The sequence below is a fragment of the Lepisosteus platostomus genome (genome assembly GCF_059453375.1).
Source record: "Lepisosteus platostomus isolate fLepPlt1 chromosome 5 unlocalized genomic scaffold, fLepPlt1.hap1 SUPER_5_unloc_2, whole genome shotgun sequence".
Lineage (NCBI taxonomy): Eukaryota > Metazoa > Chordata > Actinopteri > Semionotiformes > Lepisosteidae > Lepisosteus > Lepisosteus platostomus.
This window is the reverse complement of record NW_028291472.1, coordinates 237054-253559: the sequence shown is the minus strand read 5'-3', so window position 1 is coordinate 253559 and position 16506 is coordinate 237054. Positions and strand designations below refer to the sequence as shown.

Below are 16506 nucleotides of genomic sequence, written 5' to 3'. Positions count from 1 at the left end.
TGCACCAGCGCTTCTGAAGCAGAGACAGGAGAGTCACGTTAAGACTCGGACTGGACACTCCAGGACATGAACACTGCACTGAGAGAGAGAGAGGGGTTCATACAGACACATGGCTGGACACTCCAGTACATGAACACTGCACTGAGAGAGAGAGGGGTTCATACAGACACATGACTGGACACTCCAGTACAGGAACACTGCACTGAGAGAGAGAGGGGTTCATACAGACACACTGACTGGACACTCCAGTACATGAACACTGCACTGGGAGAGAGAGGGGTTCATACAGACACACTGACTGGACACTGGACAGGAGTAAAGAGAGGATCAGAGCATTACCCACCTTCTTTTTCTTCTGTCTCACAGGAGGTGGTGATTGGACCTCCTCCAGCTGGAGTCCTTGGAGGGAGAGAGGGGGCAGGAGAGGGACAGCACAGGGAGAGAAAGAGAGAGACAGGTGAGTCAAGTGTCCCAAGAGCACAGAGACTCTGCTGAGATCACACTCGCAGTGAGTGAGCCTGGGTGTAGCCCACTAATACTGACCCACTGGACACCACAGGACAGAGAGGAGGAGGAGGAGAGAGACACACTGCCTGGACACCACAGGACAGAGAGGAGGAGAAGAGAGAGACACTGAGGACAGAGAGGAGGAGGAGAGAGACACTGAGAGACAGGGCTGAAAGAGAGAGAAACACTGAGACCCAGGGACAGACAAGATGGCGAAACTCCACCACAGATAGGACAGGAGGCAGGGTGGGACCAGCACTGACCTCCTTCCTCTCTCCTGCCGAAGGAGCTGTCTCCACCTCCTCTTCCTCCTGCAAGTCAAGAGACAGGCTGAGAGAGAGACGGGCTGGTGGGACATCGGCGAACAGAGCTGAAGGCAGAGAGCCGGGGAGACAGGCCCAGCTGGGACAACGCAGGACAGACAGAGAGACAGACAGAAAGGAAGGAGAGAGAGAGACAAAGATGAAGGCACAGAAAGACAGCAGGCAAAGAGAAAGATTGAGATTGAGGGACAAACAAACCGAGAGAGAGAGAGGAAGGAGAGAGAGAGAGACAGATCGAGGGACAGACAGACTGACAGACGGGGCTGAAAGAGAGAGACAGAGAGGCAGGGACAGACAGACAGCAGGACGAGAGAGAGACAGAGATCGAGGGACAATAATTTGGTTTCGAAATTTATTCTGAAAATGTACAATCATTCACTCCTGAAAAATATCGAGTTCAAATTATACATTATGTACAATATTATAATCAACATATGGCTAATCATCAAAAAAAAACTGTACTGGGGGACACAGCTGGCTGTGCTGTTCTGGACAGAACACACTGAGGTCCAGTTTCCACCTCCTGCAGGATCAAACAGCACCCCCACTGGCTCTCCAGTGAACAGAGGGACAGACAGAGAGGCTTCAGGCTGCAGGGTGACAGTGTCTCTGTGAGCTGAAAGACAATCAGGACAGAGGATGATAGAAGAACACACTCTGTCAAGAATATAGAGCCCTCTAGTGACCCTACTGTAGACCTGCTCACCGCCCACAGTGACGATCACACTGTGTAGTTGCCCTGATCAGCTGGAGTGAGGGAGCGGAGTGTCAGAGAGCTGTTCTGCACTGACACTCACTGTTCGTACCTGGGGCCAGGGAGCCCTGCGCTGCTCAGTAAGACTATACGAGACTGGACAGATCCTGCAGGATCAAACAGCACCTCCACTGGACCAGCAGTGTGGAGGGGGAGAGACAGAGAGGCACCAGGCTGCAGGCTGTGGACTTCTGAGTGAGCTGAAAAGGGACAGGTAGAAACATGTTGAATATTTAGTTTTACAACAATACCTTGAGTTTGGACTGCGATCAGCTTCATTTTGTATTTCAGCTGTGAAAATGCAATTTCAAAAATGCACGCCCCAGTCATGTTAGGTTCAAGTTACAGTTGCATCACAACTCAATACATTTGCAATTCACTTCAAATGTTGTTTTTGTTTGATCCAGTCTTTCCTCACCTAAAGGAGATATGGACTCAGTCTTTGGAATTTGTATATATATATATTTCAGTGATCCCTCAGCCATTCCTTCTGTTTTGTAATTCAATTTCTCTTTTAAAATTCCTTCCCCACTTCTAGGACCTGCAGTTGCTGAACTCCACAATGGCTTCCATTGGAAAGTCTGTGACTGAGACCAAGTAAGTGTTCACTTTTTTATGAAACCATTATTTATTTTGGAGCAATGAGCAATTCTTATATAAATACAATAAAATCATTATGCTCAAACTATGAGAGAGAAAATTAAGGATAATTTAAGAAATCAGTCTTAGCTTGTTTCTATACACAGATGGTATTATTTATTTTCAAAGGAAACCCACGAGGATTCCCCTGGTGTGCAAGATATGCCTGAATACTTTTGATCGGCTTCCTGCTCACTTGAAGAGGGCGTGTATGAAGCACGCCACGGCAGAAGAGATCAGGATGGCCTCTCAACAGGCGAGGAAGGACATGATAAATCACCTGAAGAACATCGTGGATTACAACAGAATAGAGATCGGGTCTGGCGAGGCAAACAGGGCAGTGGTTGTAAGACTGCTGGAGTCCTTGGCATTAGGGACTAAATATACTAAACGTATGATGCTAAAATGTTATTTTCACATATATTAATGTAATAAATGATTTCTTATGCTTTATGCACTACTTCACTGCTTCACTGCTCTATGCTGTCTGGAAATAAATCCTCAGACTGCTTACTGCCCTGGGCATGTACCAATAAATCCGAATGCACATCTGAATCCCAAACAGAATCTCTAGTAAAATACGATCATTTGTGAAACAGGCAAATGACTGTCTCAGGGGCCCATTCCTCATTCTCAAGACACATGTATGTAGTACGTACACCATGCATTGAGCAATAGGGACTGAAGACACCACAGGTAAGGTTAGAAGTCATTCTGAGGTGCCACATGTGAGGGATACAGCTAGGCATCTGAAATGCAGGGTTTGAGAGCCCTTTCAGGAGCACTGCATCCTTTGAGACAGACCCGTGCGTGTTAAACAAATGATCATTTCTTTCAGCATTAGGGACTAAATATACTAAACGTATGATGCTAAAATCCTGAAAAAAGGATGTGCTCCATCTCGTCAGTAGATTGGATTCCAAAACTGATTTGGGTCAATATACATTACCTTTGAAGATGAGGTACAGTCTACTGTAGGGAACCATCAACGTAGAAAGCATTGGCCTTCCCTGGGGGGCAGGTAGGTGCAAAAGATAAACCTTTATCCTATCTTTATCCTAAGATAAGTGGCCAAGCAGTATTTTTCCAAGTTTCACCAAGCTCATCATGTTGCCATAGTAGACAAAGTTCTATAAAATGTTAAATAACTTTAAAAAAAAGCATTTTGGTCTTTCAGTACTGTACAAGGTGAATTAAACTGTCCCTGGTAATGCAAAGTAATTAGAAGCATCCCAGAAACTTTATCTCTAGAAACATTAGCTGTTTTATATCATGTAATTTAGTGTGATGTTGTCAGAATTCAAGGACATTATCACACACAGAAATTGGTTCAGTTAAATCTAAAAAACACAGCTAAACATGGGTTTAAATGTAAAATAGAAGTCTTACCTCTTGTCAAAAGATTTAATTCAAGAAGTGAACCTCAGATCCTTCTTTGAAAAAAGTAAGTTCAAATGAAAATGATTGTTAAAATCTGGGCTTTCAATAAATGACAAATTTAATCTAATACTGCTCTGATCATGGTAGCAGGAAGGTGTGAAAATTACTCTGTACCTAGGAGTATTTTGATCCCGAGTTCTGAATCCCAAACAGAATCTCTAGTAAAATAGGAGGCACTGGACTATAAATACCCATCCATGTTATAACACACTCACCAAGGGTTTTTTAGTTTAACTCTGAGCTTTGGGAGATTTAATACCTATGGTACCCATATTCATCCTTTATTTAAGGGAAGTACACATCCTAGACACACAGGAAACCCTCTTGCCCCAAGGGAAGACCGATACTTTGGATGGTAATGATTGAACCTGGCTTACAACAGACATCTTTTGAAATGGTAATTCTTTCAGGTGGCTTGGCAAACTTCCTGCCCCAGCGAAGACAGGTACTTTGGATGTTAATGCTTGAGACTAGACATCTTTGGAAATGGTAATTCTTTCCGAGTGCTTGGGAAACTCTATTTCTTTGAATGCACCTGCACTGTTGAATATACTTTAAACCCATGCTTAGCCATGTTTTTAAAATTAAATTATAACGATTTCTGTGTTTGATAATGGTAGCAAAGGCTTCCTCCACCCACTGCTTTGCCAAAGGGAAGTGCTGTTTTCTGGGAGGGGTGGAGTCTTTGCTCGGGGTCACTTTCTGCTGAGTGCAATATACCTTTCACTTTTCACCTGCAATCGAGACAGGAGGTACAGTAACTCTGAGACTTGACTAAGGTCCTGGATATTGAATCACCACTACGATCAAGAGGTAAGACTTTACATTTTTTACTTTTAAATGCATTTGCTGATAACCTTTTAAAACTAAAATGCAGTCAGGCAGATGCATCTTTATTCTTAAGCGTCTCTCAGTGCATTGATATTGTTTTTACTAATCTAATATCAAGAATCTCATCATGTGCATGCTGAGGTGTGGAATATATCTTTGTGTTAAATGGTATTGTTTTGTATATTGTATAACTGAAATACAGCCTCTTTCTGGTTACAAGTATTGGCTTAGAAGACTTCTCCTTGCATTGTATAATCAGGGCCAGTTCAATGGGAGCTCTGCTAAGTGGTGGGTTGGGCAATCATTACTGGATACGAGTGTCAAGTGTCGACACGAGTGTGAGCAGCGTCGATTCGAGTGTGAACGGTGTCAACACGAGTCCTGTTGTTCAGTACAGTGTCAATACGAGTGTGAACAGTGTCGACACGAGTGTGAACAGTGAGTCCCGTTGATCAAAAAAGTATCAATAAGTGTGAACGGTGAGTCCTGTTGTTCAGTATAGTGTCAATACGAGTGTGAACAATGAGTCCTGTTGTTCAGTACAGTGTCAATACGAGTGTGATAAGTATCGACATGAGTGTGAACACTGAGTCCTGTTGATCAAAAAAGTATCAATAGAAGTGTGAACGGTGAGTCCTGTTGTTCAGTATAGTGTCAATACGAGTGTGAACAGCGAGTCCTGTTGTTCAGTACAGTGTCAATATGAGTGTGAACAGTGAGTCCTGTTGTTCAGTACAGTGTCAATACGAGTGTGAACAGTGAGTCCGGTTTTGTACAGTGTCAATACGAGTGTGAACAGTGAGTCCGGTTCTGTACAGTGTTAACTCATTGAATTCCCTCTTGCTCTGCACAATGTTAACGGGTGAGAACACGTGTTTTATTCTTTGCAGAATTAACACAGACAGATACTGCTGTTGAATACTCCACAGTCAACAAACCCCGAGCTGCACAAAGTGAGGATCTTTTACTTCTATCTATTAAACTAGCAGAAATAAAACATCATGATAACTTCTTGCTGCTCTGTCCAGTTTTAACACAAGTGTGAACATTTGTAATAATAGTGAGTCCTGCTGTTGTGTACAGCGTGAATACAAGCGTGAACAGTGAGTCCTGTCGTCTGAACAGTGTCAATACGCGTGTGAACAGTGAGCCCTGTTGTTCAGTATGGTGTTAATGTAAGTCTTATCCTGTATAGTATAAGTTAACATAAGTATTGACCCGTATCCTGTTCTCTACAGACATCACACTACCCAACAGTAATGTGGAGTACGCCACCGTCAACAAACCGAGAGCAGCACAAAGTGAGGACTTTTTTAACTCTTTACCACAGTATAAAACCCACAGGAGTAATGAGAATGACACTAAAAACAACAACACTGATAGTGAACAAGAGATATTGAACAATACACATTCTAGTCAGATTTAAATACCCACAGACCTGATCCTTGGAAGTAGTAAAAAATGCAAATTATTTTTTTTCTGCGTGCAGGTTTTCTAAGAACTGAAGAAAGGTTAAAAACGAGAGAACGCCATTCGGTTTTTCAAGCCTGTCTGGTAGTTAGTGATTAATTGGACCCATGATTTCATCCTCCTGTATCTGCAGAGAAGCCAGGGTATCGGCATCAACAACAAGGCTGGGCAGCTTGTTCCCCACCCGCCTCTGTGTAAAGACGCGTCACCCATTCTTGGTTTTATTTTCACCTTTCACTATACGTGAAGAATTCCAAAAGGTGCACAAATGCTCAGGAGCTATTCTGTGGATCAGCGATGTCTCTGGAGCCTTTTTTCACAGTGTGCGACTTCCCTGTGTGTCTCCCCGAACACAGGGTCTGACTGAAGGGGCACTGACCTGCAGGAATCGGAGGAAACCGAGCTGGGACGGTTCTGCCACGTCAGCGAAACTCTGGACCCCGACTTCATCTGCCAAAGAAACAGCAGCGTCAATTAACTCAGCCAGCGAGTTCAGCGAGATGGGAGACACATCTCTTTATGAAGAGATGTGTCCCATCTCTTCATAACCCGTCTCCTATCAATCCTACTGTGTTTCATTTACTCTTCCTCACTCTGTCTCCTGTCCGGTTGTCTGCACTTAAAACTGAGGTATTTCCTGCGATCTCCTCTCTCTCGCTGTGTCTCCTGTCCTGTGGGTTTGTTACTGAGGGATTCTCTGTGATCTCCTCTCTCTCACTGTGTCTCCTGTTCTTCAGTGTTTTAATTCTCTTAAATAATTTAGCTCATTCCTCTCTCACTCACTGCGACTCTTATCCATTCTGTGTTCAGTTCCTCTGACTTGCCTCTTGTATCAGCGCTAGCAATATCATGCATCTATTTAATTTAAAATTATTGATCTGTCACCTTGATAGTTCGATCTCGGCTACAGTTAGCATAGATGGCACAATTAAAAGGACGATGAGCTCAACATCTGTGCGCGTCTAATTAACTGAACCGTACAGAACATCGTGCCTCAGCTAGTGTCTCGCTGGCGGGGTCGCCCATCGGTGAGACCACGTCTCCAGGAAATTCTGCGGACTGGACATCGCGTGAGGGTGGGGCTGTGTTTCCGCACGAACGCCGGAAATCACTCAGGATCTCCAGAGAGACTCCTGTAGCCTTACAGCATCACAGTCACAGGCCTCAGCATTGCAACTGTATAATATCAAACGCCCAGACACCCTGAGGTGAGACCGACCAGTCTGAAGTATTACCTGTAAACACCTGTAAACGTCCACTTAGCGCAGAGGTGGGGAGGACAGTCAGTTTTCTGGGGAGAAAAAAAACAACACCAGGAATTTAGCATACTGAAAGGATCATGGAGTGATGATCTGGCTGAACCCGCTTGGCTGAGGGCTCCTGGCCAGAGGACGAGGAGGCTGGGACCCCCCCTGCACAGCGAGCAGGAGTGACCAGGGGGGGCAGCTACACAGGTGGAGACGGGGTGAGAGAGGGACGCGAGGGAGAGAGGGGGATCACGTGCAGTATTGACAGTGTTTCAGGAGAGGAGTCAGGAGTGATTGCTAAAATATCGACAGCCGAGTCTGACCGAACTAGGGTGTGGCCATCCCACATGAACTTTCATCACAAACTCCTGTCTTCCTGCGGTGTCTCTGAGGAAGCTACCATTTTTCATTGGCTAATAAGAGGTGGAAGAGGTGTTAGTGGGACAGCAGGGGGGCGCTCACCCTGCGGTCTGATACCCCAGTATAGTGACGGGGGACACTATACTGTAAACAGGCGCCGTCCTTCGGATGAGACGTAAAACCGAGGTCCTGACTCTCTGTGGTCATTAAAAATCCCAGGGCGTCTCTCGAAAAGAGTAGGGGTATAACCCAGGCGTCCTGGCCAAATTTCCCATTGGCCCTTACCAATCATGGCCTCCTAATAACCCCCCTCTCTGAACTGGCTTCATCCCTCTGCTCTCCTCCCCACTGAGAGCTGGTGTGTGGGGAGCGTTCTGGCGCACTATGGCTGCCGTCGCATCATCCAGGTGGGGGCTGTACATTGGTGGCGGTAGAGGGATACCCCATTTCCTATGCAGTGCATTGAGTGGGGTGTCCAGAAAAGCGCTATATAAGTGTTAGCAATTATATAGCTCAGCCCCTCAGTAGTTGAGATCTCTGTTATACCCATCTAGAAACATGCAATCAGCATGTTATTGCTGAAGCAATAATCACAACATTATTCCACACCTGGGTGAGAGGCGGGTTATGATGACAGTCATCCTTTCTACACCTTATACTGAGCTCAGAAATGGACCGGGCGGACATCTCACGAGAAGATCCCTCCGCGTATAAGAAAGGCAACTTGTCTCAGCAAAAATACCACAGATTCACATCCAAAATATGATAAAAAGGCAAAAACCCCACACTTGGAATGCAAACGTACCCTACAAAGGAAACACAGTTTTAAAACCAACTTGATTTTCCCCTGGAGAAACCTTTTTATGGACACATATCGCATCTATTACACATGTAGAACTAAATATAAAGATAAAACTTAATATAAGAAGTCATGACATATCACACATGACGAAGTCTGGTCCAGAATAAACAGTTTACACTGACCCACCTTTATTTACCCTGGTCACTCACTTCTATTAACTGTTTAACTGGGTAACAAATGAATATTTGTTTCAATTTGGGATCTACACCTGGGAGCCCTGAAATGTTGGCCAGAGGGGAGAAGCTGATATTCAGACGTGAAAATATATTATGATGTTGTTTTTCACCTGTCTAATCAAAGCTTGTTAAAAAATTATCTGATTATAGGACACACGAGTTTATAATCATACTCATTCCACTTTTTAACCCCGTATATATGCACAATATGAAACGTATATACACTAAATCTCACGTGTGACTCCCATAATATACATTTCTTTACGAAAATTAGGAACACTTATTACAATTATCAACCCCCCATGACGAGGCAATATTTCATACCTTTGTTTCTTTGTGGGTTCAAAGTTCTGTCCTGTCGTTTCACACGTAATGTTTTGGTAGTTATCTCAATTTTCCTTTGCAATTCTCTCCAAGATCATCATCAACTTTTTGTAAAACGCTATGCACAACTGATATTTAAAGAAAGTCCTGTACCAAAAGGTCTTCGTAGGGAAAGACAACTTTTTTTTCCTTACGTCAGTCGCTACACGGTTACTCTTAAAATCCATTCATCGCCTTTAAAAAAAAAGTTTCGTTTTTTATTGTGTTTCACTGACATTTCTGTCACAATTCTGAGGGACCCCAAATAAAATTCACTGGCCGGTATAAAGAAGCCGGCGAGGTTAAGACAGGTATCGAGCCACCTGCGTATCTAACGGACGTTTAAAATAAAAAAAAATGGCGTGTAATGTTGCGAAGGGCTACTGTTTTTTTATAGTTTGTCGATTGTAAGGGACGTGAGCCGCAACAGAAATACTGGTCGGGGTGGGAAAAGGTTTATTGATGGTTTATTGTACCGCAACGGTCACAATTGACTCACCAGCAAAGATGGCGCCGAGGCCACATCGACTCCCTCCCGCCCTGCCTCGCACCGAAGCTCGAGCTGCGGAGCGCGACGCCGAACCGCCGGTCCGCGGGCGCGGGCGCCGGACATAAACGTCATAAACCCTTCCGAGGCGCAGGAATTATAGATCACTGTAGTTTCTTCTGGACCCGGGTTAGGGACAGTGTGCCCTCCGTGAGAGTCTTCTGAGGAAGCCAGTGTCTCATGGGTGTCCAGGCTGGGTACCATCTGTCCATCACAGGACACACAGACACTCACTCACACACCCTGGACAGGACACCAGTCCATCACAGGACACACACACACCCTGGATAGGACACCAGTCCATCACAGGACACACAGACACACACACTCACACACCCTGGACAGGACACCAGTCCATCACAGGACACACACACACCCTGGATAGGACACCAGTCCATCACAGGACACACAGACACACACACTCACACACCCTGGACAGGACACCAGTCCATCACAGGACACACACACACTCACTCAAACACCCTGGACAGGACACCAGTCCATCACAGGACACACACACACCCTGGATAGGACACCAGTCCCTCACAGGACACACACACACACTCACTCACACACCCTGGACAGGACACCAGTCCCTCACAGGACACACACACACAACCTGGATAGGACACCAGTCCCTCACAGGACACACAGACACACACACTCACACACCCTGGACAGGACACCAGACCATAATAGGACACACAGACACTCACTCACACTCCCTGGACAGAACCCAGTCCATCACAGGAAACACACACACCCCGGATAGGACACCAGTCCATCACAAGACACACACACACACACACACACACACACACACACACACACACACACACACACACACACTCACACACCCTGGACAGGACACCAGTCCCTCACAGGACACACACACACCCTGGATAGGACACCAGTCCATCACAGGACACACAGACACACACACTCACACAGCCTGGACAGGACACCAGTCCATCACAGGACATACACACACTCACTCACACACCCTGGACAGGACACCAGTCCATCACAGGACACACACACACTCACTCACACACCCTGGACAGTACACCAGTCCATCAGAGGACACACACACACACACTCACACAACCTGGACAGGACACCAGTCCATCACAGGACACACACACACTCACTCACACACCCTGGACAGTACACCAGTCCATCAGAGGACACACACACACACACTCACACAACCTGGACAGGACACCAGTCCATCACAGGGCACACACACACTCACTCACACACCCTGGACAGGACGCCGGTGGTGGTGGTGGTGGCGGCGGCAGAGAACGCGGGGCCGGTGCAGACGTCGAGCAGGGCGCCCCCCGAAAGACCCTCGACGTAGGGGGCCGCGGCCCGCCCCGACGACAGCGCCCCCCGATCCGGCAGGCGGCCGGTCTCCCGCAGGGAGAAGACGATGAAGCAGCTGGGGAAAGTGTCTTCCGTCCGAGGTAGGAGCAGCAGGGCTGGGCGTTTTGTTGGAGCGAAGTCCCCCTCCAGATAACCCATGAACCCCGTCTCTACTGTCACTCCAGTCAGGACAGGAGGCTCTACTGTACACAGAAGGGGGTGGGGGTGGGGAACAAGCTGCCCAGCCCTGTGGTTGAAGCCGATACCCTGGCTTCTCTCCAGACACAGCTGGGTGAGCTCCTCCAGTCAGGACAGGAGGCTCTACTGTACACAGAGAGTGGTGGGGGTGGGGAACAAGCCGCCCAGCCCTGTGGTTGAAGCCGATACCCTGGCTTCTCTCTAGACACAGCTGGGTGAGCTCCTCCAGTCAGGACAGGAGGCTCTACTGTACACAGGGTGGTGGAGGTGGGGAACAAGCCGCCCAGCCCTGTGGTTGAAGCCTATACCCCGGCTTCTCTCCAGACACAGCTGGGTGAGCTCCTCCAGTCAGGACAGGAGGCTCTACTGTACACAGAGGGTGGTGGAGGTGGGGAACAAGCTGCCCAGACCTGTGGTTGAAGCTGATACCCTGGCTTCTCTCCAGACACAGCTGGGTGAGCTCCTCCAGTCAGGACAGAGGGTTCTACTGTACACAGAGGGTGGGGGGGGGTGTGGAACAACTCCTTTGTTCGGAGCCTTGGGGCATTCTTGTTGTGAAAGGTGCTATATAAAAAACCTGAATTGAAATTGCATCTTACAGGTTTGGGTTTTTCGGAGATCTTGTCAGAGATCTTGTCTGACATGCCCGTTTCAAAAACGTGACGGTACTCCTCACGTCCGAGCGCCGCCGGTCCGTGACGTAACGTATCCTTACACAACCATGACGGTTTCATCATGGACAGCACGAAAGCGCGAAAAATTGGTTGACGTTTTAATTTGGCAACGCCACGATGGATCCCAGTTTTTTTTTTATCTTGGAGGCCAAAGAGGACAAAAAAGGAAACGTCCGGAGGTGGATCGATGGTCATCTCTGCGGTTGTTCTGATGTTCTGGAAAAAACAAAACAAAAAAAAACGGCTCGCTTGCCCGGTCGTGTAGTGTTTCCACACCCCACGCAAATCAGCTTCTCTTCGCTCCCGGGGGCTCGTCGCCCGCCGCACCCCTCTCACGTGATAGGGGCTTCCCCCGGCTGTGACGTATTACCCTACCCCCTTCGGCTAACGTCATACCGAAGGTCGCGCTTCGGGCCGCGGCGATGTTGACGGACTGTCTTGTAGCTGATAAGGGTTTAAATTTCGACTTAAGGAGTTGGCCATCGTTATATTTCGCGAGGTATAATACGGGGGGAAAAAGAACATTTATATTTATCAACCTACTAGTAATACTGGGTGGATGTCACGTTCCCGAAAGTTCAGTGCCTCTCTCTAATAAAGTAGAAACGCGACATTGGACTCCGTTCGAAACGGGAGAAATCACCAGGACACGATACACCTTGCTCCGGACGATGGGAGAAGACCTGTACCTTCACGAGTCCGGGTTGTGAAAACTTCTTCTGGCAGTTCAAAACGTTTCGAAGAGACTACAGCGCTACCCTGTTTTCCATTTCTATCGTGTGTTATTATACAGTCATAAGTATCTGTCCTGATCACAGAGTCCCCCTCTCACTGCCAGGACTGAAGCCCAGTGCAGCACGAATAATAATAATAATGAATAAGTCTGGACCCTCCACTCAGAGCTCTTCCCAGGTCAGGGGGATCCCCTCCAGCCCCCCCAGTGTGCAGCCCCCACCTGGATGATGCTCCAGTCCGCTCAGCACACAGCAGCTCTCAGTGGGGAGGAGAGCAGAGGGATGGAGCCAGTTCAGAGAGAGGGGTGATTAGGAGGCCATGATGGGTCAAGACCAGGGGGGGAATCAGGCCAGGACACTGGGGTAACACCCCTACTCTTCTCCAGAGACACCCCGGGATTGTTAATGAGCACAGAGAGTCAGGACCTCGGTTTGACGGCGCCTGTTTACAGTCCAGTGTCCCCCGTCACTATACTGGGGCATCAGGACCCCCACAGACCGCAGGGTGAGAGCGCCCCCTGCTGGCCCCACTCACACCTCTCCCAGCAGCAGCCTTGGGGGGGGGGGGGGAGGGAAAAAACCAAAAGCTAAACAGATTTTTTTTTATTTTTTTTTTATTGATCCTTAACAAAAGAATAAAAATTACAAGCTTCAGTCCAGTCCAGTCTGGTGTCTCTCAGCTGCGGTCCAGTCCAGTCTGGGGCCCCTCAGCTCCAGTCCAGTCTGGTGTCTCTCAGCTCCAGTCCAGTCCAGACTGGGGTCCCTCAGCTCCAGTGCAGTCCAGACTGGGGTCCCTCAGCTTCGGTCCAGCACAGTCTGGGGTCCCTCAGCTTTGGTCCTGTCCAGTCTGGTGTCTCTCAGCTCCAGTCCAGTCTGGTGTCTCTCAGCTCCGGTCCAGTCCAGTCTGGGGCCCCTCAGCTCCAGTCCAGTCTGGTGTCTCTCAGCTCCAGTCCAGTCTGGTGTCTCTCAGCTCCAGTCCAGTCTGGTGTCCCTCAGCTCCAGTGCAGTCCAGACTGGGGTCCCTCAGCTTCGGTCCAGCACAGACTGGGGTCCCTCAGCTTCGGTCCAGACTGGGGTCCCTCAGCTTTGGTCCAGCACAGTCTGGGGTCCCTCAGCTTCGGTCCAGCACAGACTGGGGTCCCTCAGCTTCGGTCCAGCACAGTCTGGTGTCCCTAAGCTTCGGCCCAGCACAGACTGGGGTCCCTCAGCTTCGGTCCAGCACAGTCTGGGGTCCCTCAGCTTCGGTCCAGACTGGGGTCCCTCAGCTTCGGTCCAGCACAGTCTGGGGTCCCTCAGCTCCAGTCCAGTCCAGTCTGGTGTCTCTCAGCTCCGGTCCAGTCCAGTCTGGTGTCCCTAGGCTCCTGTCCAGTTCCGTCTGGTGTCCCTCAGCTCCAGTCCAGTCCAGTCCAGTCCAGTCCAGATCTTAGCCGGCACAGAACCAGGAAAGGAACCTGGAAAGAATATTGTTATTGCAGGTGTGAGGGACACAGACACAGACGTCACCATGACATCAAACAGCAAGAGGAGACTCCTCCTTGAATCACAGACACGACCAGGCGCCGCCCCCCTGTCTGCTCACCTGCACCTCCTCTTCCTCCTCTTGTCCTTCCCGGCAGCCAGCTCCTCCTCTCCCTCGCTCTTCCTCTCCTGAGCTACGGTCTCCATCGGCTCGTCCTGGTCTTCTGGCTCCACCGACACGCAGCTCAGGGAGTTAAGAAGGGCGCACCAGCGCTTCTGAAGCAGAGACAGGAGAGTCACGTTAAGAGTCGGACTGGACACTCCAGTACATGAACACTGCACTGAGAGAGAGAGGGGTTCACACAGACACACTGACTGGACACTCCAGTACATGAACACTGCACTGAGAGAGAGAGGGGTTCATACAGACACACTGACTGGACACTCCAGTACATGAACACTGCACTGAGAGAGAGAGGGGTTCATACAGACACACTGACTGGACACTCCAGGACATGAACACTGCACTGAGAGAGAGAGGGGTTCATACAGACACACTGACTGGACACTCCAGGACATGAACACTGCACTGAGAGAGAGAGGGGTTCATACACACACACTGATTGGACACTGGACAGGAGTAAAGAGAGGATCAGAGCATCACCCACCTTCTTTTTCTTCTGTCTCACAGGAGGTGGTGATTGGACCTCCTCCAGCTGGAGTCCGAGGAGGGAGAGAGGGGGCAGGAGAGGGACAGCACAGGGAGAGAAAGAGAGAGACAGGTGAGTCAAGTGTCCCAAGAGCACAGAGACTCTGCTGAGATCACACTCGCAGGGAGTGAGCCTGGGTGTAGCCCACTAATACTGACCCACTGGACACCACAGGACAGAGAGGAGGAGGAGGAGAGAGACACACTGCCTGGACACCACAGGACAGAGAGGAGGAGGAGGAGAGAGACACACTGAGGACAGAGAGGAGGAGGAGAGAGACACTGACAGACAGGGCTGAAAGAGAGAGAGACAGATAGGCAGGGACAGGCAGACAGCAGGCCGAGAGAGACACTGACAGACAGGGCTGAAAGAGAGAGAGACAGAGAGGCAGGGACAGGCAGACAGCAGGCCGAGAGAGACACTGACAGACAGGGCTGAAAGAGAGAGAGACAGAGAGGCAGGGACAGACAGACAGCAGGCCGAGAGAGAGACACTGACAGACAGGGCTGAAAGAGAGAGAGACACTGAGACCCAGGGACAGACAAGACGGCGAAACTCCACCACAGACAGGACAGGGGGCAGGGTGGGACCAGCACTGACCTCCTTCCTCTCTCCTGCCGGAGGAGCTGTCTCCACCTCCTCTTCCTCCTGCAAGTCAAGAGACAGGCTGAGAGAGAGACGGACTGGCGGGACATCGGCGAACAGAGCTGAAGGCAGAGAGCCGTGGAGACAGGCCCAGCTGGGACAACGCAGGACAGACAGAGAGCAGGGAGACACAGGGAGGGAGACCCAGCTGGGACAACGCAGGACAGACAGAGAGCAGGGAGACACACGGAGAGACACAGGGAGAGAGACAGGGAGAGAGGGACAAACACAGAGACTCAGACAGAAGGACAGAAAGACAGAAAGAGAGAAGTACAGACGGACAAAAAGACAGAGAAAAGGACAGATGGACTGATGGACAGAAAGAGAGAAAAGGACAGAAAGACAGATGGACTGAAGGACAGATGGACAGAGAAAAGAACAGAAAGACAGAAGGACAGTGAAAGGGACAGATGGACAGAAGGAAAGATGGACAGAGAAAAGGACAGAAGGACAGATGGACAGACAGACAGATGGACGGACAGACAGATGGACAGAGAAAAGAACAGAAAGTCAGAAGGACAGATGGAAAGAGAAAAGAACAGAAAGACAGAAGGACAGTGAAAGGGACAGATGGACAGAAGGAAAGATGGACAGAGAAAAGGACAGAAGGACAGATGGATAGAAAGATAGAAGGATAGACGGACAGACGGACAGAAAGACAGATGGACAGAAGGACAGATGGACAGAGAAAAGAACAGAAAGTCAGAAGGACAGATGGAAAGAGAAAAGAACAGAAAGACAGAAGGACAGTGAAAGGGACAGATGGACAGAAGGAAAGATGGACAGAGAAAAGGACAGAAGGACAGATGGATAGAAAGATAGAAGGATAGAAGGACAGACTGACAGAAAGACAGACGGACAGATGGACAGAGAAAAGAACAGAAAGTCAGAAGGACAGATGGACAGAGAAAAGAACAGAAAGACAGAAGGACAGTGAAAGGGACAGATGGACAGAAGGAGAGATGGACAGAGAAAAGGACAGCAGGACAGATGGACAGAAGGACAGACAGACAGACAGACAGACAGATGGACAGACAGACAGACAGACGGACAGACAGACAGACAGACAGACGGACAGACGGACGGACAGACGGACGGACAGATGGACAGACGGACAGACAGACAGACAGACAGACAGACAGACAGACAGATTGACGGACAGACAGACGGACAGAAGGACAGACGGACAGACTCTGCCCC

The 16506-nt window shown here is 48.9% G+C and overlaps 2 long non-coding RNA genes across 2 annotated transcripts; one reads left to right on the top strand and one right to left on the bottom strand.

Annotated features, from left to right (window-relative positions):
- Positions 1-328: 328 nt before the first annotated feature.
- LOC148638283 (uncharacterized) lies at positions 329-9566 on the bottom strand. The gene is made up of 6 exons (XR_015931080.1): positions 9472-9566; positions 7200-7255; positions 6344-6414; positions 1293-1784; positions 771-818; positions 329-399 (listed from the first exon to the last, which is right to left on the bottom strand). It is a non-coding gene; the product is annotated as an uncharacterized LOC148638283 (long non-coding RNA).
- Positions 2052-2772, top strand: LOC148638284 (uncharacterized). The gene is made up of 2 exons (XR_015931082.1): positions 2052-2181; positions 2353-2772. It is a non-coding gene; the product is annotated as an uncharacterized LOC148638284 (long non-coding RNA).
- Positions 9567-16506: the final 6940 nt, after the last annotated feature.